Source organism: Phoca vitulina, unplaced genomic scaffold (assembly GCF_004348235.1).
Source record: "Phoca vitulina isolate PV1807 unplaced genomic scaffold, GSC_HSeal_1.0 scaffold14, whole genome shotgun sequence".
Classification (NCBI taxonomy): Eukaryota; Metazoa; Chordata; class Mammalia; order Carnivora; family Phocidae; genus Phoca; species Phoca vitulina.
Window position 1 is genome coordinate 34,720,051 of NW_022589717.1, and position 21,620 is coordinate 34,741,670.

The window sequence follows — 21,620 nt, forward strand, 5'->3', positions numbered from 1 at the left end:
ATGAAACAGATATGAGTTCAAGGAGAGAAAGGACAGATGTTAAATTTCTAAATGTTAAAGAAAAGCTTGATTATGCATTTAAAAATAAATAATGGTTAGTAAAAATTTATTATTATTCCTTAAATGCATTTAAAAAGAAGCAATTAATAGTTTTATTTAATAAACATATATTTATACTAAAATGGGAACTGTATCCTTTGGGACTACAAAAACTTTTATTAATGATGGTAGCCAGGGGTGCTTGGGTAGGTCAGCCATTAAGTGTCTGCCTTCCATGCAGATCATGGTCCCGGGGTCCTGGGATTGAGCCCCACATCAGGCTCCCTGCTCAGCGGGAAGCCTGCTTCTCCCTCTCCAACTCCCCCTGCTTGTGTTCCCTCTCTCACTGTGTCTCTCTCTGTCAAATAAATAAAATCTTTAAAAAAAACATGATGGTAGCCAATTTAAAGATGAGCAAGGGGGTACAGAGTTTTCAAAAAATATTAAGGGAATATGTCAGCAAATAAGGTTGAATCCATTGCTCAGGGGCATGTGCTAAGTTTGAGATCATTTTATTCTATGTATAAATATAAACATTCTATGTATAAATATATAAATAGCCTTAGAGAATGTGAAATAAGTTTCCATAGTAGTTATGTGTGTTTACATTCCCATCAGCCACTGCTGTTATGCACTCAGAACAGCTCCCAGCGTCCTATGTCCTTGCTAGCATTGATATCAGATATTAAAAAAAAATTTTTTTTAAGGATTTTACTTATTCATTTGGTGGGGGGTAGACAGAGAGACAGAGAGACAGAGAGGATGAGCAGGGGGAGGGGTAGGAGAGGAGAAGCAGACTCTCTACTGAGCAGGGAGCCCAACTTAGGCTCCATCCCAGGACCCTGAGATCATGATCTGAACCGAAGTCAGACACTTGACTGACTGAACCACCAGGTGCTCCTAGCATTGATATCAGATTTAAAAATTTTTGTTACTATGGTTAGAGTAAAATATTGTCTAATGGTTTTAATTTGTAGTTCCCTGATTGTTGATGAAGTTGAATATCATTCAATTGTTGTCACCATATTTATTTTTCTTCATTTAGGTTGCTGACATTGCCAATACTTAAATTTTCTCCCAAATTTTCTATTGATTTAAGTGTAATTTTTATAATGACTTGGAGGAATTCTTTTTATCTTCACTGATCTTTTGTCAGTTATTGTGGTACATTTAACTTCTCATAACTTGTGGGTTATATATTCATTCTTGTTATGGTGTTTTCATAAATATATTATTTCAACTTTAAGGAAGGCTTATGGATCACTCTTTTCCTTTCAACCTTGCTTTTTTTTTTTTTTTTAATCTTGCTTGAAAAATTCTTTCTTACCTCTAGGTCATAGAGATATTCTGCTTTTATTTTTTCTCCTGAAAGTTTTTTTGTAGCTTTGATGGTGACATTTAAATCTCTAATTCACCTGGAATTGATTTTTGTGTAAGAGATGCTATAGGATTTCATTTTTTCTCTGTAAAATTGTTTGCATAGAATTTATTGAATAATTCTACTCTCACTCACATACTGTCAATTTTACTTTTATTACCACTTTAGTTTCCCTGTATTCATGGGACTGGCTCTGGGTGTAGTCCACTTGTTTTGATCTTCCCATCTCTACCTTAGATCTTCAGTGGCAAGCATCTTGTCTTTTTTCTTTTCTTTCACCTTGGCCCAATTTTCACTCCATTGGTAACCCTTCTTAATTTATTTTGAAGTTGGGTATCAAGGGTATTAGTATCAATGAAGATGGCACTTCCATTTTACTTTCTTGCTCTCCTAGCTTTTGGTTGACTTCAGAAAGATGTCACCTAAGAGCTTTCTACACACCCATTCTGAAATCTCAGCTTCATATTTGAAGTCATTGAAATAATTTATATATCCAGTTTTATCTTTTTCAACATCAAACTCTGGAGACTATTTATATGGGAAGAAAAATTTTGATATCACATATACCATAAGAAGTTTGTAATAGATCACATAAAGCAATCAAAAGTGTAAGATGAAGTATTTTTGCAGATTTCAATTGTATTATACAAACTGTTTTGGTAAAAAGATACAGTGGCATATTATATTTTTGAAAATCATGAATTTGTCCTAATACATTTGTTGTGATATGCATTAGAGGGAAATCTAATGTAATTAGTTATCTCCTTTTCCATTTTCAGCAGCATGAGATAAGCAGAAAGTATTTATTGTGTACCATATGTCTAGTACTAAGTATAAAGTAAGTCAACAATTGACTTTTTAGCACCAAAAAGAATTACTAACTGTGGCTCACACATATTGAGAGTCCCAAAAGAGCTACTAGAGATTACCTTTTAATTTTTTGAAATATTTAACTTGAAAATAGCCATATGTATGAATCAAACAGTGGATAACCCATAAATGTGCTGTTAACTCATGAATCTGTTTTCTCATTGCAAATTCCTTATTTAATATGCTACTCATTTTAAGGTGATATAATTTCAGGAAAGAGGGGAATTTGAGGCAAATTATGTCTCACTAAGGTTCTCTTATTCTTATTGGTTTCTGTATAAAAAAAAGTGCTCCTCACTGTCTTGGTCAACTATTTAGGATTGGCGAATGCTTCTGGAACAAAAGCATCCTGGAATGTAGGGTTCTTTTCTCTAGAGTTCTGTAGTGCCTTGTAACTTGGCTTAGTTAGCCTTCTCTCTTTTTAGTTCTTTATTGCTTTTTTAAAAATATATTTTGTCCAGCTTTTTATTTGTCTTTTGTGGGGGCTAGGGGGTTAATCTAAATTATCTTGGTTCCCAGTACTGGATATGACAGTCCTGCTATATTTTATAAGCTTTAGATTTTTAATAACTGTCCGAATGACACTAATGTCTTAATGTCCTAATGATACTAAGAGGCCAAGATTCCAATTGTGTTATAAAACACTGCATGACACCATTATCCTAAATTGCAATGGCCAAAAAGTACTCAGAAATATTATTAAAGATATATTATGAAGAAGTCTTAGACTAAAAATCTGATTGAGATATTTATGAATAAAATTTTATTTATTTTATGAATATCCTATTATTGGGTAATACAAGTAATACGTTTTTTTCTTATTTAACTACAATTAATACACTGTTACTTTTTTTTTTCCAAAAAGAGCTATTATTAAACCAGTGGTGTTCATTGCTATTTATAATGTCTTAGAATAGAAGAGGTGCTGTATCTTAGATATCTGGCCTTTTCTGAATATTCAGTTGAAGCTTCTAGGCATGTTGCTGATTATTGTCATCAGAGACCTATTATTTTCAGTGGTATCAGTGTAATGGGGCCTTAAAATTAAACTATTCCTAATACTGAAGTCTCCTGAGAAATTCTTTTCTTTTTCTTGAAAAATTCTTGAACTAATCTTTCTAGTCAGTAGTAACTTCTCAATACATTTTTTATTTTAAAACACTAAAAAATAAAAATCTCTAAAAATTATGAATAAGCTTGGCATAAGGGACAATATTTACTTTGGATTTAACAAATATTTATTGAGTAATTCTTATTAAAATGTTAGATATTGAGGTGACTGGGTGGCTCAGTTGGTTAAGCATCTGCCGTCGGCTCAGGTCATGATCTCGGGATCCTGGGGTCGAGCCCCACGTTGGGCTCCCTGCTCAGTGGAGAGTCTGCTTCTCCCTCTCCCTCTGCCCCTATGCCCCCACCCCCGCTTGTGCTCTGTCTCAAATAAATAAATAAAATCTTAAAAAAAAAAAGTTAGGTATTACGAATTCGCAGTAAATAAATCTTGTGCCGCTTTTTTTTTTTTTTTTCTGCATGTGGCTTAGAGTCTGTTGTAATTTCAGAGACCCTAATAAAACCCTATCAGTTTTTATCAAGCCCAATTGATTCAATAAAATTTTGGATTTCTCATAAAGCTATAATATGTTCCTCTTTGGACTTAAAATAAGAGCCTAATCTTTTTATGAGAATTAATTGGTTTCCCCACTGAAGAATGGGACAGCTTGACTTGGTACAAACTTGCCTGTTTTAGGTTTTGAAACTCAAGATATTGTAGTAGCTATGTTCTTTGCTTTCGATTATCTTAAGTTAAAACTATTCTTACCTTTTTATGCAGCTACCAGGAAACAGGCACTTATCAATTCTTGTCTTGGGGAGCTGGGGAGGATAGGAGGAAAGAGTCAGATATATTTAAAGAGATAGAATGAAATAGTGGAAAGAGCATGGACATGGAGTCAGAAAAAGGTTGGAGTACTTGTCCTGATACTTACTGAATAAACTTGAACAAATTATTTAATCTCTTGGGCCATGGTTTATTTGTTTATAAATTAAAATTATAATATTACCTTAGTGGATTTTAAGCATACTAACCAATATAATGTACATGAATATCCTGCACATAGTAGCTGTTATAAATGTAGTAAGAGCTACTACCTCCTTCTCTCTCCCCTTAAACCTTACAGTGGTGTCAAATCACAAGATTCAAACCAAACATGGAGAAGAGTTGCTTTTTCTTCTTCTCACCCTAAAGCCTCTTCCCTGGGGTTTATGTTAAGGTAACTGATAAAAGATTTTGTTGTATTTTCTGCCAAGTAGGAACATTATAGTCATCTAATTGTAAATTAAATGATAAACCTGATTCACTCTGGGATATGAAACTTGTGGACAGGAGGTCAAATTTCTCTTGCTAAAAAAAGAATAATAATAGCTCCTGGCTGTTTAAGCTGAAAGGATATGTTTCCTGTGACATTTAATCTGATAATAAAAGGCTGTGAATAACTCTTATGGGAGTCAGGCAAATGATGTGGACTAGGGAAAGCTCTTTTTCGTGGTAACAGTTCAAGGTTGAGCAAGCTTAGACATAGCAAGAGCTAATTGATCACAATTCAACTGAACAAATTGGTAGTCTGTGAACAAAAGATGAATTTGATATAATTGGTGATTTTTTATTCAAATATATAATGCAGATGAGAAAGAGATTGACACTATATTGTATTTTGCTTTGGGAAAACTGAGTTTGAACAAGTTGGTCTTAATTTGAGTCCTGAATGTCATGCTGGTTTATCTAATTTCAAGAAAAATTACTGACCCAAATTCATTGGAGGAAATCATTTTCCACACCATGAAATCTTTTCAGACTATTGTTCAAATGAACTCCAACATGGTAAATCTTTTTCAAAAGAACTGAACAGAGTGCTGAAGAGCAAATTACTATGTTTTTAGCCTCTAGAAGTTGAAAGTGTATTTATTTAATTATGGGTTTAACTTTAAAAATAATTTGATCACACTTATAAATTATAGTCCAATTAAAGAGTTCAACTTAGTTCTTATGAGAGTTGAATGATGAAGGTTAAAAACCATTAGATATTTTTGACAAGTGTTTGGAATGAATATTGGCATGAAATTCATTTTCTTTTAAGATTAATTTATTTATTTGAGAGAGAGAGGGAGGGGGAGAGGGAGAAAGAGTGCAAGCAGGGGGAAGGACAGAAGGAGAGGGAGAAACAGAGAATCTCAAGCAGACTTCATGCTGAGCGCAGAGCCTGACGTGGGGATCTATCTCATGACTCTGAGGTCATGACCTGAGCCAAAATCTAGTCAGATGCCAAACCGACCGAGCCACCTGGCCACCCCGGGCATGAAATTCTTATTGTCCTTTTCTGTCTTTGGTCTGATTCTACTGATAACCTTTTCCATGACTTTAAACATGCCATTCGCATAGAATCTTAGTATCATATATTTTCATATTCAAAATCACTGTGGTTTTAAAATCTGAGAGGTAATGAGCTTGAATTTAGGGTCCATTATTTACTATTTGTGTTATCTTAAGTTTATCTTTCAGGGTCAACCATTGTTATTTCATGTGTTTTTATGGGGCAGAGTAATATGTTTAAATATTTTACATATATATATAAACATAAACATTGACATGAAAATGAGGTAATTCTATTCATGTAGTTTTTGTATTTTGCTTTTTTTGCATAATGATACTTATAAACATGTATTTCACTAAATATTTTTCTATACTATCATTTTTAATGACTGAATATTGTTTTACCACTGTATGGATATATACCATAATTTACTTGGCTGCTTCTTCATGTTTGGACATCTAGGTAATTTCTTCCTTTCCTTTTCCCCCCTTGGCTTTATTGCAATATGATTGACATAGAACATTGTGTAGGCATATATGTGTTGATTTGACATATGTGTATATTTGAAATGAGTACCACAATAAGGTTAGTCAATATCACCTTACATAGATACAGTATTTTATTTTTTGGTTATGAGAACTTTTAAAATTTATTCTCTCAATAATTTTCAAATATACAAAACAGTATTATTTTTTAAAGATTTTATTTATTTGGGAGAGAGAGAGAGAGAGAGAGCATAAGCGGAGGGGAGGGGCAAAGAGAGAGGGAGAAGAAGGCTGCCCACTGAGCAGGGAGCCCGATGCGGGACTCAATTCCAGGACCCTGGGATCATGACCTTAGCTGAAGGCAGATGCTTAACTGACTGAGCCCCGCAGGCACCTCAAAAGAGTATTGTTAATCATAGTTACCATGCTGTATATTACATCCCCAGAACTTATTCATCTTATAATTGGAAGTTTGTAGTCTTTGACCACTTTCACCCATTTCACACACCCCTCTCCCTGCCCCTCAACCAACCATCTGTTTATATGAGTTCAGTTTTTTTGATTCTACATATAAGTGAGATCATATAGTATTTCTTTTTCTCTGTCTGACTTACTTCATTTAGCATAGTGCCTTCAAGTTTATCCATGTTGTTGCAAATGGCAGGAATTCCTTCTTTTTTTAATGGGTGAATGGTATTCCATTCTATATATGTACCATGACTTCTTTTTTCGTTCATTCATCAATGGACAGTTAGGTTGATTCCTGTCTTGGCTACTATAAATAATGCTGCAATGAAAATGGGGGTATAGATGTCTTTTTGAGATAGTGATTTTGTTTCCTTTGGACATATAGCCGGAAGTAGAATTCCTGGATCATATGGTAGTTCTATTTTTAAATTTTTGAGGAAGCTCCACACTGTTTTCCATAGAGGCTATATCAAATTACATTCCTACTAACAGTGTACAAGAGTTCTCTTTTCTGTACATCCTCACCACACTTGTTATCTCTTTTTTGATAAAAGCCATTCTAACAGGTATGAGATGACATCTCATTGTGGTTTAATTGGCATTTCCCTAATTATTAATGATGTTGAGCACCTTTTCATGTATGTCTTCTTTGGAAAAATGTCTATTCAGTTTCTTTGCCCACTTTAATTGGATTATTATTATCATTTGCTAACTGGGTTGTATGAGTTCCTTTTATATTTTAGATATTAACCCTTTATCAGATATGTGGTTTGCAAATATTCTCTTCCATTCCATAGGTTGCCTTTTAGTTTTATTGTTTTCTTTTGCAGTGTAGAAAATTTTTAGTTTTTTTTTATTTTTACTTTTTAATTTTTTAAAGAGATTTTATTTATTTATTTGACAGAGAGAGAGAGAGAAAGAGAGAGAGAGAGAGAACAGCAGGGAGAGTAACAGAAGGAGAGGGAGAAGCAGGCTCTCCGCTGAACAGGGAGCCCCATGCAGGGCTCTATCCCAGGACCCTGGGATCATGACCTCAGCTGAAGGCAGACCCTTAACCAACTGAGCCACCCAGGTGCCCCAGAAACCTTTTAGTTTTGATTACTATAGTTTTGTAATACAGTTTGAAATCTCCAGCTTTGCTTTTTTTTGTATCAGGATATGTGTTAATTGGCTCAAGACATGAAAACACCTCTGGTAGAGTAGCTATAATTGGAATTACCACTTAGTTAAGATTATGATAATCTGTTGTCATTCTCCAAGATCCTAAGCATTCCTGAGAAATGGCCAGATGTGTGATTATATGTTGATTCGTGGCCAATGGTTTGTTTGGATAGTCAGAGATTTGGAAGGAACATGATTGGATAATTGGCAACAAGGTAATTTGGGGAAGAGGTATGTGGATAGGTCTCTCTGAATGGGCAAAAAATATGAAGATATTTGTTTTCCATGTGAGTGCTTACCAAAGTCTGACCTTAGTAGAGGAAAAGTTTAATAATCAAATGGGTAGTGACCTATTCTGTTGATACAAGTGAACCTCTTTCCTCACTCACCCCTATTATCACCCAATAGGCTCATGAACAAAGTGACCATGATGTCAGACATGACAGTTATGCATGGACGCAGAACTATGGACTTCCACTCACCAAGGCCTATGTGGCTATGGCCACTGCTGAATGTCCAGTCTACCAGCAGCAGAGACCAACACTGAGTCCCTGATATGGCACCATTCCCCAGAGTGATCAGCCAGCTATTTGGTGGCATATTGAATATATTGGACCCCTTCCACCATGGAAAGGGCAGTGTTTCATTCTTACTGGAATAGCCACCTCTAGATGTGGATTTGCCTTCCCTGAGTGCAATGCTTCTGCCAAATCTACCATCTTTGTGGTCTTACAGAATGCCTTCTCCATCATCATGGTATTTCATTCAACATTGCTTCTGATCTTAGAACTTCATGGCAAATGAAGTGTGGCAATGGGCCCATTTTCATGGAATTCCTTTTGTCTTGTCATGTTTTCTATCATCCTGAAACAGCTGGCTTGATAACACTATGGAATGGCCTTTTGAAAACTCAGTTACAGTGCCCTCTAAATGGGAATAGCTTGCAGGGTTGTGCAAAGTTGTCCAGAAGGCTGTGTATGTTCTGAATCAGGATGCAAAGACATGGTGTTCTATCTCTTGTAATCAGGATTCATAGGGTCCAGGAATCAAGGAGTGGAAATGGGAGTGGCACCATTCACTATTACCCCTAGCAAACCATTAACAAAATTTTTGCTTTCTGTTCCCTTGAACTTATGCTCCACTGTCCTCAAGGTTTTAGTTCTAGAGGGAGAAATACTTTCACAGGAGACACCATAATGAGTCTATTGAATGCGAAATTAAGAGGAAATACAGAATAGGTAGTGGAAGAAGGCAGTTTCACTACATATATTAAGTATTTCATACTTGTACTAGTTCTGTTTCTCTGTAGAGCCCTGACTAATGTAGTGTGTTTTTGTGGATGTCTTAGATTACATTACAAACTCTTTTATGGCGAGGCCTACATCATATAACTCCTTGTATCTCTAGCTCTTAGCTCAGTTCCTTACAATAAATATGGGCTGAGAGGATTTGTTGACACTGACTCTATGTCAGATTTTTAAAATTATTAAATGGAGGACATCCTGGAATTTAACTTTATACTATCTCTGTGTATTTGTTGAATATGTAGTGTCAATAAACTTTGTAAGCTTCCTTAAGCACATTAGAAGTAAATATTTACATTCTAGACAACCAATTTGCTGGTGAGAAATCATATCTATACAATAAAGCCAGGAATTTCATTAGGCAATTTTCTATTAGTTTAGTTCTAGTCACATTATTACTTGAAAGTGACAGAGCAGACATTTCATTAGAAACAGTCTGCCAATATTAAATATGTTACTAATTTGGAATGCCTTCTCTAAGGCCATATTAACGAGTTTTGTTGAAAAATCGAAATGCATATTATGCTCATAGAAATGCTGCTATAGGATATTTAACTTCTTTTTATCCATTTGGAGGTCATTGCCATGCTTTAGGCATTTTACAGATTGAATTCTTTGTTTTGAAAATTAAAAAACTGAGGTGCATTGACATTCATAGCTATAATGAATGAAATGAGGCAAATGAATTGTGACTTGTCTTATTGCACTGAAGTATTGCACTGAAGTGAAATCTCACTTACAATGCTGCTTTTCCTCCCCTTAGTTTCTCAGAAAATGAAAAAAAAAAGAGAAAGGAAAAGAAAAAGAAAAAGAAAAGAAAGAATGAAAGCAAGCAAGCAAGCAAGCAAGCAAGAAAGAAAGAAAGAAAGGAACGGAAAACAGAATAGGGTGGTTAGGAAAAAAAGGTGGTAAAAAAGAAGCCAGAAGCACCTGGCACCTGGGAAGCACTTGGGTGTTCCATGATGATATTTTCTGCCTCCCCCAGCAGAGCTGGCAGTGGCAGATGCCTCTCTTTCTGCAGAGGCCATCTGCAGTAAGAAATTTTGAGATGATTTCCCAGTTACAGTGTGGCCAACAGAGAGTTTATAACAAAAGGGTAGTTCTGCCATGCATGGTTTGGAACATGACAATGGCAATTGTTCTTATGATGATTATAAACTATTTTGGCTGGATCTGAATGGTCCAGCCAACTGGGGAAGGATTTTCAGACTTGGACTCTGTCCTCTGTCCTGCTGTGCGGAAAAGCAGTTCACTTTCTTGTTCTCTTTCTGTTCTGTCCTGGCAGCCTCTAAAATTGAAATTATTAAGCTTCACAGTTTAGTTAACACTTCCACTTGAGCTTGGGGAAGAAACCAGGAAGCAGGAAACTGACTTCCTAAAGCAGATTTGAAGAGGTGGGGGGAGCACCCTTAACAGATGGCAGTTTGACTTGTGGAAAAGTCAATTGCTTCCTTTCATTTCTAGCAGCTACTGAGAAAAGCTGGATGAACAGTTCACAGAACAGCCTGAATAAAATGTGACTGCGTATAGAAAGAGGGAACAAGGACCTTCTGAGCCAAGTCAGATCAAAGGATGTTTGAGGATGGTTTAGCATTGGAACTCTTCAGACGTGTGACATGAGTTATTCTGTCCACCTCCAGCCTCACATGCTTATCCAACATTCTTGGAGCTTTCATATGCAAAGCAAAAATGAGAACTGGCTTTCCCATGACATGCCCTGTTATTTCTTATTTTTCATTAAGCTGGGACCCGAGAGCACAGAGAGAGGAAAAAAGTAATGATGAAGTTAAGCTGATCTTTTGTGGAGCGGAAGCTCTTGTTAAAACTCTGACACTTAAGCATGGGTAGTGACTGTTATAAAACAATTATTTCAGACAGTCGCCTTGCTTCTTCCTGCTGAGCTCACTTGCTGTTGATCTTACTCTGGGTTAGAATTTTCTGAATGAATGAATGATAAAGGCAGAACAAATGGAGGAGTATGTGAATCGAATGCCCTTGCTGGAGCCTTAAGGTTGTGAGCTTGCCATGCCATATTAAACAGGCAAGGAGGAAGAAGAAAGCTTTCTACTTGATGACCTTTTGAAACTCACTGGTGTGCAGTATGTTTTCATCACATTGAAAGCATTTGACAATAGAAACGTGATATGCAGTTTCTTTCTTTCCTTCTTTCTCTCTTTTTAATTGAACAGCTGAAGTATATCATTCTGCCGTGTCCTGACCTTGAGTAGAATACACTTGGAGTACTTTAAAGCCAGAACAGATAGAAGGGCCTCAGCTAAACTGGGTAAAACTGAGGTTTTTAGTCTCCTGATTAAATTTATTCACAGTAAGATAGGAAGAGACAACTATACAAATAGATAAAAAATGTATTTGTCCTAATAAAATACAGATGGCTGACTGAAACAAATAATGCAATATATGTTAAGAAAGAAAAAAAGAAGAAGAAGAATGTAGCAGGAGGGGAAGAATGAAGGGGGGGAAATCGGAGGGGGAGAAGAACCATGAGAGACGATGGACTCTGAAAAACAAACTGAGGGTTCTAGAGGGGAGGGGGGTGGGAGGATGGGTTAGCCTGGTGATGGGTATTGAGGAGGGCACGTTCTGCATGGAGCACTGGGTGTGATGCACAAACAATGAATCATGGAACACTATATCTAAAACTAATGATGTAATGTATGGGCATTAACATAACAATAAAAAAATTAAAAAAAATACAGATGGCTCAATACAGCAGAAACTGTAATATTATAGTCAAATTCCTTCTTAAAAATATTAACTGAGATTGGGACAAATACAGAATTAGCTGCGTGAGGTTTAGAGATTGATGTCTCATTCTGAGCCATTGACAAACTCATTCATAATTCATTTTTACTGAACAGCAGGCTGATTCAAAGTTTCTAATGGGACTTATCCCTAGTTTTGATGATAAAGGTGCATGGGTGAAACAAATTCTTAGACCTCATATATCTTGTTCTCCTTGAGGCACCAAAGGTCAAGTACATGGCCTATGGCATGAAGCAGCCTGCTGAGAGCTTCACTGTGATATTTAAGGTTGGAGAATTTAAGGATTTGTGTGTGTGTGTGTGTGTGTATGCGTGTAAGAAAACAAACATGTATGTCTTGAGGTAAACTTGGTTTTTAGAATCTTAGATAACTTCTGATTAAATTTCACACCTGTAAGAAGCCAAGCACACAAGATTTTATTTAACCAAGAGCTTTTCCAGATCATAATAAGGACCCCTATGTCATAACTCGCTTGTTTTTAATATTTTGTAAAAAAAATTTATACAGTTACTGAAGTACCATTTACATTTTAAAAAGCCCAGTTCCTTTTACACAGTTCCTCTTAACTGATAAAAACATTCTGAATTCTGTAATGTAGCATATCCCTTTCTTGAGCCAATGTGTTCTATCTTTCATGAAAAACATAGCTGGAACTGAACACCAAAGATAAGAGAAGTGCTTACTCGTCTTCAGTACTGTCTAAAAGTTCTAGTACTGTCTAAAATTTGACTTTTGCTTATAAAGATTAATGCACCTGACCTATCCATATACCAACATCTTTGTCCTTTGTGTCAAATGGAATACTGATAACTGTTTTACTGGGGAAATTGCCCCAGTATTGCATATCTGGATTGATTATCAGATTTACCTCTCTAGAAGTCTTCATTTTCTCATCTATAGAGTGAGGCTATTAATAGTAAAACCTGACGGAGTATTATGAGAATTAAATAATCCATGTCAAGCACTTAGCCCACTGCCTGAGAAGTAGTACATGTTCCTAGTAATGGTTGTTTTGCTGACATTGCTGTATTTTTTTTTATTTTAGCTTTAACATCCTCATGAAAACAAATGTTAGTTTTATTTATTTATTTATTTTTTAAGATTTTATTTATTTATTTGACAGAGAGAGACATAGCGAGAGCAGGAACACAAGCAGGGGGAGTGGGAGAGGGAGAAGCAGGCTTCCCGCAGAGCAGGGAGCCTGATGTGGGGCTCGATCCCAGGACCCTGGGATCATGACCTGAGCCGAAGGCAGACGCTTAACGACTGAGCCACCCAGGCGCCCCACAAATGTTAGTTTTAATAGCGGTGCTATTTTATTTTCATACTGAAGAAAGCTGTGTGTGCAGTGTTTTGCTCTTCAGAGCACTCATTCACTCAAAGATACTGTTTTGTGTGACCACTGTTCTAGAAAATGCTGTGGGAAGCATGAAGGAGAGTATACACATAAAAATGCATAGTGGGGCACCTGGATGGCTCAGTTGGTTAAGCATCTGACTTTTGATTTTGGCTCAGGTCATGATCTCTGGGTCGTGGGATCGAGCCCTGCCTCGGACTCCACGCTCAGTGCAGAGTCTACTTGGGTTTCTCTCTCTCCTTCTCCCTTTACCCCTTCCCCTGCTTGTACTCTTTAAATAAATAAATAAAATCTTCAAAAAAATGCATAAGGAAGTTTCCACGGAGGAATTAATGTTTTAGCTAGTTCTGGTAGGCCAGTAGGAGCCAGAAAACGTTAGATACAAAGGTAGGAAAGATAGTTTGGGGCAGATGGAACATGTGGACAGACCAGGACTTAAGGACTAGAATTATGGAGTAGAGTTGGTAAATAATTTCCAAGGAGAGAGAGGAGGGAGAAATGAGTGGTAGAAGATAATGTTATACATGTATTTATGGACTGGATGATCATAAAGAATTTCAGTGCAAGGGCAAGTCATGGGGAGCTCCTGAGGACAAGCAAGCATGACCATGTTTGTGATTTAGAGTGGGTGCTAGATTGGGAACAGTGACTGGAAATGTGGAAGCAGTTACTGCAGAGACTTATGTAAGAAATGATGAGACACTTACTTCACACCACAGAGGTGGGGATATATAGGAGAGGCATGAAGCAGAGAGAGCTCCCAGGAATTTGTGGCTTTCCAATGGTGTGATAGAGTGGAGAGAAAGAGGCTTCTGTGTCTGGAAAGATGGTGATACAACTGAGTTGACAAAAAGAGATGTGAAACAAGTTGTGGCAGAAAGTGGTTTGTTTGGGATATGCTGCATTTGAGGGGCCTGAAGGATATTCATACAAAGATTTCTATTAATCATTCTCAGGGACAACAGGATCTCTAAAGATGTACATACAAATAAGACTATCTGCTAGTGCACAGGTTTATATAAAAACCTACATACATACCTTAATCATCAGAAGTATTTAACTGAAATGGTTTCTAAACTCTGCCTCATAGATTTGTTGTGTGTTAAAATTTTTAAATCTATTAATGGTCTTGCTAAATCACTAAAATCTCTAGAAACTCAGTGACCCCAAAAGGAACGGTCTTTTGCTCAAACAACTAATTTGGACAGAATTGTGATCAAACCAAATAAAATAAAGAGATATTAAAATAAAGAGACAGGTTTGTTCTATATAACTTATTGGATATAATCTAATCATATTAGGCCAATTGCTTTATATCGAGAATGTATAGAATTCCAGTAAAATAATGCCTTTCTCTCCCTTAAGGATAATTCCTGGATTTGGGGCTCCTGGGTGGCTCAGTCGGTTAAGCTTCTGCCTTTGGCTCAGGTCATGATCTCAGGGTCCTGGGATTAAGCCCAGCGTTGGGCTCCCTGCTCAGTGGGGAGTCTGCCTCTCCCTCTCCTCTGTATGCCACTCATGCTCTCTCTCTCTCTCAAATAAATAAATAAAATCTTAAAAAAAAGAATAATGCCTGTATTTAAATGGAAAGTATAAATACTTTTTAACATGGAAGCAAAATTTCTAGCTAAACTTCAGGCCAATTTCTGATTCTGGATTTGTTTAGCTAGGGACTAATCATCTTTCTTTTTCTTTCTTTCTTTCTTTCTTTCTTTCTTTCTTTCTTTCTTTCTTTCTTTCTTCTTCTTTCTTTCTTTCTTTCTTTCTTTCTTTCTTTCTTTCTTTCTTTCTTTCTTTCTTTCTTCTTTCTTTCTTCCTTTCTTCCTCCTTCCTTCCTTCCTTCCCTCCTTCCTCCCTTCTTCCTTCCTTCTCTCCTTCTTTTCTTTCTTTCTTTCTTTCTTTCTTTCTTTCTTTCTTTCTTTCTCTTTCTTTCTTCTTCCTTCCTTCCTTCCCTCCTTCCTCCCTTCCTCCTTCCTTCCTTCCTTCTCTCCTTTTCTCTTTCTTTCTTTCTTTCTTTCTTGATTTTATTTTTTTAAGTAATCTCTATACCCAATGAGGGGCTTAAACTTACAACCCCGAGATCAAGAGTTGCATACTCTATGCACTGAGCCAGCCAGGTGCCCCTCATCTTATTTTTTTCTAAAAAATTTACAAAAGCCATCTTGCAGTTAAGATTGATTTATGCTGTATGTTTTTGTAAAGTGTTTTTTGACTTCAAGTCAAATAAAGAGACACTAATATATTTTGTGACACATGATATTTCATTAATTTACACATTGTATTATCTGTTACCATGCCTTATTCGTTCAGTAGTCTTGGATCCTTAAGATTCTATACTTACCCAAAGGACCTGAACATGTTTGACCCACAGAATCTTAGAGATTTTTATAGACCACGAGGTTCCTACCATACCATGGGAGATGGGCAGTGTCTCATCCCACATCTCTTTCAGAGAAGAAACTTGAGTTATTTTTGTAAATTCAAATGTTTATAAATCTCCACCCTTCCTCCTTCTGCCAACTCTTCGCTCTTTCTTCTATCACTGTAACAACCCTAGGAACAAAAGAACTAGAAGAGGATTTTGACATTTGTTTTATTCAGGAGCCTTGCTTTTTCTGCTTTTTTTTTTTTTTTTTTTTAAGATTTATTTATTTATTGAGAGAGAGAAGGAGAGCATGAGCAGGGAGAGGGTAAGAGGGAGAGGGAGATAAGCTCAGCTCCCCACTCAGTGGTCTGACTCAGGGCTTGATCCCAGGACACTGAGATCATGACCTGAGCCGAAATTAAGAGTCCAATGCTTAACTGACTGAGCCATCCTGGTGCCCCACTTTTCCTGTTTAAGGCCCCTGGTTTATAACCTCCAAAATAGGCTATGACAAGGCTGCTTCGTATTCGTAGGCCATTCACTATAAACCCTGGAATTATAGAGATTTTTATAATCTAGTTATAGTAAAATATATTTTTCATGATCCCTCTACCTATTTATCATCTATCTATCATCTATCTATCTATTATCTATCATCTATCTATCTATTTATCTATCTATCATCTATCTATTATCTATCTATCATCATCTCCCTCTCTCCCTCCCTCACAGGGGTCTATAATTTAACTAATGTAAAAAATAGTAAGATTTGGAGGTAGGAGTCTAACATGATGAACTGGTAAGAAACAGAAAAGTAATTATTGAGATATTGGGTTATTTAAAGTATATTCCTTCTTTAGGAGATAATGCCAGATTCCTGATTTGGACTCAGAAAAAGTCAGCTTTTGTCCTCATTCATTATCTCTTGGAAGATAAGGCTTCCTTAATGTTTAATATTAAGTCTGTGGGGCATCAGTTCTCTATTTTTCACCTGTTTTCCTTAATGTTTAATATTAAGTCCGTGGAGCATCAGTTCTCTGTAATTTTCACCTGTTTTTTTTTAGTAATTTTTGTGTTTTAGCGATTGCTCAGTAAATGGTCAGAGGTGTACAGCAAGAAGCATCTGCATCTGGTAAGGATAGGATATGTGAGATGTCTCTCATGTTCAAGAGTTGATCTAGGCTGGCCTTGGCAAGGATGACTGAGGCAACTGAGTTCCACATGTACCTGTCATCACCAGGCAGGCTGGACTGGGTATATTCTTTGGCAAAGGCAGAAGTACAAGACAAGGAACACACTATTCATCCAAGCACATTTCAAGTGTCATATATACACAGCAAATAATTACCGACAGAGTGAAACATAACTAATAGACAGAGGCCTATGAAATTTTCTCAGAAGACAGATTGTTTTTGATCATTTGACTACATGATTCTATTCTCTACATTTTATGATGAATAAATTACATTGGTTATTTCATGTACATGGAAATAATTGCCTTTAAAACATATGTATAGCTTAGTACATTTTACTACTGCCAATTTGTTATATAATTTATTTATATAATTGGTTAACTTGGAAAATTGAAATCAGTAAAATTTTTATTCTAATTACATATAGGAGTTTTGAACATTATCTATTAGGAAGTAGCAGAAATTACATATATCTGTATGTACTAATAAAAATAATATTTTGTTAAGGTTATTAGAACTCATAGAAATAACACATTTGATATTGGCACTTGTTTAAATCGACTAACTAGACTAAATCTGGCCTTGGACTGTTATAATACTTTTCTGTCATAAAACCGCTTGCTCATTTCTTCTCCCAGAAATCAATAATTCTGAGTAATAATGTTTCTTCTAAGTCTTTTTCTTTTCTTTTTTTAATGTAAATAATAGGTAGAAATTTTTCTTGGAATTACTTTAGATTTTGATTTCCTTAAAGACACTGCTACTTAAGCCTAACGCTTTCCTTGTCAAAGTGCAATCATCTGACAGCTCGACAGGGATATTATAATGATAAGTGACCACGCTGTGTGCAAACGGTTTTTAGTGCTTAAATGGGAAACAGGTGTTTGGATTATCTCCTGCTCAAAGTCTGATTCTGCTTCAGAGATAAGCACCAGCGGACCCACATGTCACCACTCCTCTAAGTGAAGCACTGTATGTGCTCAGTGTCTCTAGGACATTATCACTCTTTCTCTCATTTCCTATAATCACAATTCTGTCATAATAATTGATATTGAATATCATCAAAGATTCTGGCAGGAGACTGAGATAACCTTTCATTGAACATCTGGTACATGTAGATAGTGTTTGTTAATATAGATTTTATTAACACATCAAACATTAGCCAAGGTATTATTTATGCCAATATCAGAGAACTAATATAAGACCTGTTTTACTAATATGATTCATAGTATCTTTTGATTTAAATATAAATGGAATTTACATAAATTGGCTTTTTGCTTGTTAATCTAAATATAAGGATAATGTTTCCAGAGACTATGGGGATATTGCTAAACATATATTAAGCATTCTTTGGGGATCAGGATTACAAAATTACACTTAGGAATATGCTATTAAAGCAGAGAGGATAGATCTGAATGATAGAGGTTAAGTTTAAATTCAGATTTATTAGTGTATCTTTCTTTAGTTAAAATATGAAAATGAGAAGCAGTGTGAAGACTTTTTTTTTTTTTTCTGGTTGAGGGAAATCTAAGAGAAGTGGGGATTTTGTGTTCCTTAGACCCTGTCCTGTGAAATCCAACTAACCCCGTTTGAAGGCAGTTAAGGCAAATTTGCTGATTAGTGTAAGAGATTAGAAGTAAAAATTATTAATATGCTTTTTACTGAGAGATACTCAAAGGAAAACTTCTTGACAGTCCCCTGAGACTTAGGAGAACGATATGAGGGGAGAGATTAGAGCTGCTGGAACTTTTGTTCAAAGGAAGTTGGATTCTTCCACTTGACCCTGTTAAATTTTGAAGCATAGCACTGCCCGGTTAATTTGCCTTTTTTTTTTTTTTAATATATAATCCACTTAGTTTTTATTTCCTAACCAATTAAAAATGTAATCATGACCTTTTCAGCTTTTTTTTGGACCTACTTATAATTTCTTAAATTTTTAAAATGAAGCTCATTACCCCCTTTCCATGAATTATCAAAGTGATAATCTTCAAGATATACTATCAGGGAAGGAAAAAGAAAAATAGTGTTAACCCATGACTATTTTTACCCCCAGAGGTTATCAGTGGCTGTTAACAAGAAGGTATATTTCGTGCCTTTTTTTTTTTTTTAGCATAGTTGCAATTGTTCTGTAGCTAGATATTTTTATACTTTGTCCTTATAATATTGTTTCAAAAATAGTCTTATGGTATTTTCAACACACTAAACATTATATATCTACATATCTATATCTACCTCTGTATCTATAGGTCTATGTTTATGTGTGTGTCTCTGTCCATATAATATTCTAAGTGTGGATGTGACTTTATACTGGGCCACTCAAGTTTGCTTTAAAACTTTGAGATTTGGTCATTGTTTTATTTTCTTAAATAGCTTATTGGGTGCTCTTACTTTATGCAATTTTACGTTATTTAAAAAAAATTGTTAAAGCCAGGGGTGCCTGGGTGCCTCAGTCGGTTGTGTCTACCTTCAGCTCAGGGTCCTGGTATTGAGCCATGCGTGGGACTCCCTGCTCAGCGAGGAGTTTGCTTCTCCCTCTCTCTCTGCCCTCCTCCCCCCCTCGTGCTCTCTCTCTCAAATAAATAAATAAAATCTTAAAAAAATGTTAAAGCCAAATTTCAACTACCCATGCCTTCCATCCTGAGACCCCACTTCTGAAAGCTCTCATTTTAGCCAAGCATATACTATACACATGGCTTTGCTTTAAGTATATTTATCACATATTACCTTCAAGATTCCCCTTTAAAATTTCTCTGTATATGTAATTAGACGTTTGGCTATGTCATACCAATATCTTTTTATTCTCTTTAAGAATAGTCAGCCTGTAGACTGTGCCATTAAGACAAATGATTAGTTATAATATATTTTCTTCTGTTGTTGAGGAAAGATTTGTAATTATGACTGGTCACTGAAAAAATCTTGAGGGTCAAAATTGATCTGTATGAAATGCACAGGACTAGTTACTGACTAACAAGCCAACAAACTGAAAGAGCTATCTATTGACTTTAAGCAAAAGAACTAGTCAGCCAGAAAAATTCTTTTCTTTCTTTAGTTAATGAAATGATTCATACTGCAAAAAAAGCCAGTAATTCCTATGATGTGATATGCGACATGGTGAAATCTCAAGTTGTTTGTCTAAACACAGACCAGAGGCAAGGCCTTGCCTGAGGTTTAACCTGATGATTGATGTGGTCCTGCAGGACACCAGCAATAAAGCCTTTGCTCACAGCAGCCAGTGGGAACTGATCATTTCAGGTTCCGCAATATAGTTTAAATTGGTGTACTTCATACTGGTAGTTTTGCCACAGGAAGGCTGCTTACAGACCCACTAGGGACCCTGGAACTTTTCTTCCAGTGACTAAGATCTCTCATTGGATATTTTGCTGGAGGGGATTTTAAATAGGAAACACCTCAACAGCAGGTTCAGCTAATCCAATGTCTAGTGCAGAATCTAGAACATGTAGTAGGTCAAATAAGTACTTATTGCACTAACACTGGTCTATCAACACTTATTTCAGAATTTCAAAAAAAGATGGCTTTTAGAAAATGATTTCTTTATTGTTAAAGATTTATGTCCCTTTCCACTTCATATACATTATTAAAAAAAATTAAGAGAGAGAGGGGTGGATTACCATGCTAGTCTTTGTTCATGTCAGGGAGATAGGTTTTAAGCATTTAAGCTCATGTAAGATAATTTGCTTCTACCTGTTTCCATTTTGTTGTGCAATGAGATGGAGGTGGTACGCTGGGAGGTTTACATCTTCCTTTCAGCACTGCATGGATTACACAGAGCTGTGCTATTCAGAGTGTAGTGCACGGACTTATGCTGCTCCACAGATTGCTGGTTACCAGTCTGCAGGAAGGTGAGTGGAGATATTGAGAGTCGGTGAATAGAAACAGTTTATAATATTTGACATTGTTAAAACACCCTAGCTTCCTAGCAGATTCATCTCCTTGAACATGATATAGACCAACAATATCAGTTCACCAATAGAAAAAATGAATTGAAAATCAAAACAAACAAAAGTGATCTTTTACCTTGAGCTGGTTTGAGAAGAACTGATAACAGTGTATAGATTTTAGATATGCGAGCTTAATGAGATGGGGTACTGTACTTCATATATTCTCTGTGCCTGATAGTTGGGATGATTATTTCTGGAGGTCTGAACAGCAGACTTGTTAATGACAATGTCCAAGTTCTGCCCATATATTGTAGGTCTTCGAAGGCTTTTTTTCCTTTTCTATGGGTCCATTGTCTAATAATGTTTATGGGACTTCAAGAAGAAAGCCAAATTCATTAAAATACTTAATTTAATATGAAGCAACTGAAGAATCTTATAGCTAGTTCACTGAGGAGAAGTTTATACACGCCCCCCCCCATTTTTTCCACTAACGTCTGTGTGTGAGTGTGTATGTGTGTGTTTGTGTGTGTTCTGGTGGCAGTGGGCATAGATGGATCTGTTAACAGCATGGACATGGCTCACTACAGAAACTACCTGATTCTATAAATTTCTTCAAAGTGATATTGGAAGTCAGATTACAATTTGGGTAATTCACAATAACAAAACCATGGAGGCAAAATATCATAATATTATGGTACATATACATATAGTAGATGCTCATAATCTGAGAGTGGGATGGCAGCAGGGGGTTGTTCTCTTACAAGCTCCGTTGTGTTCTAGAAGAAAAGGTGAACCATCTACCTTGTGAGTTGGTCATAGCCCAGTCCTCTTACAGTATATGCCTGGCAGTGCTGGATCTTCATTTTGGCCCAGAGTGAAAGCTTTTGGTTTTCAAACCTTAGAAGTTTGGTCTCAGTAAGTGTGCAGGGGTCACAACAAGAATGTTACATAC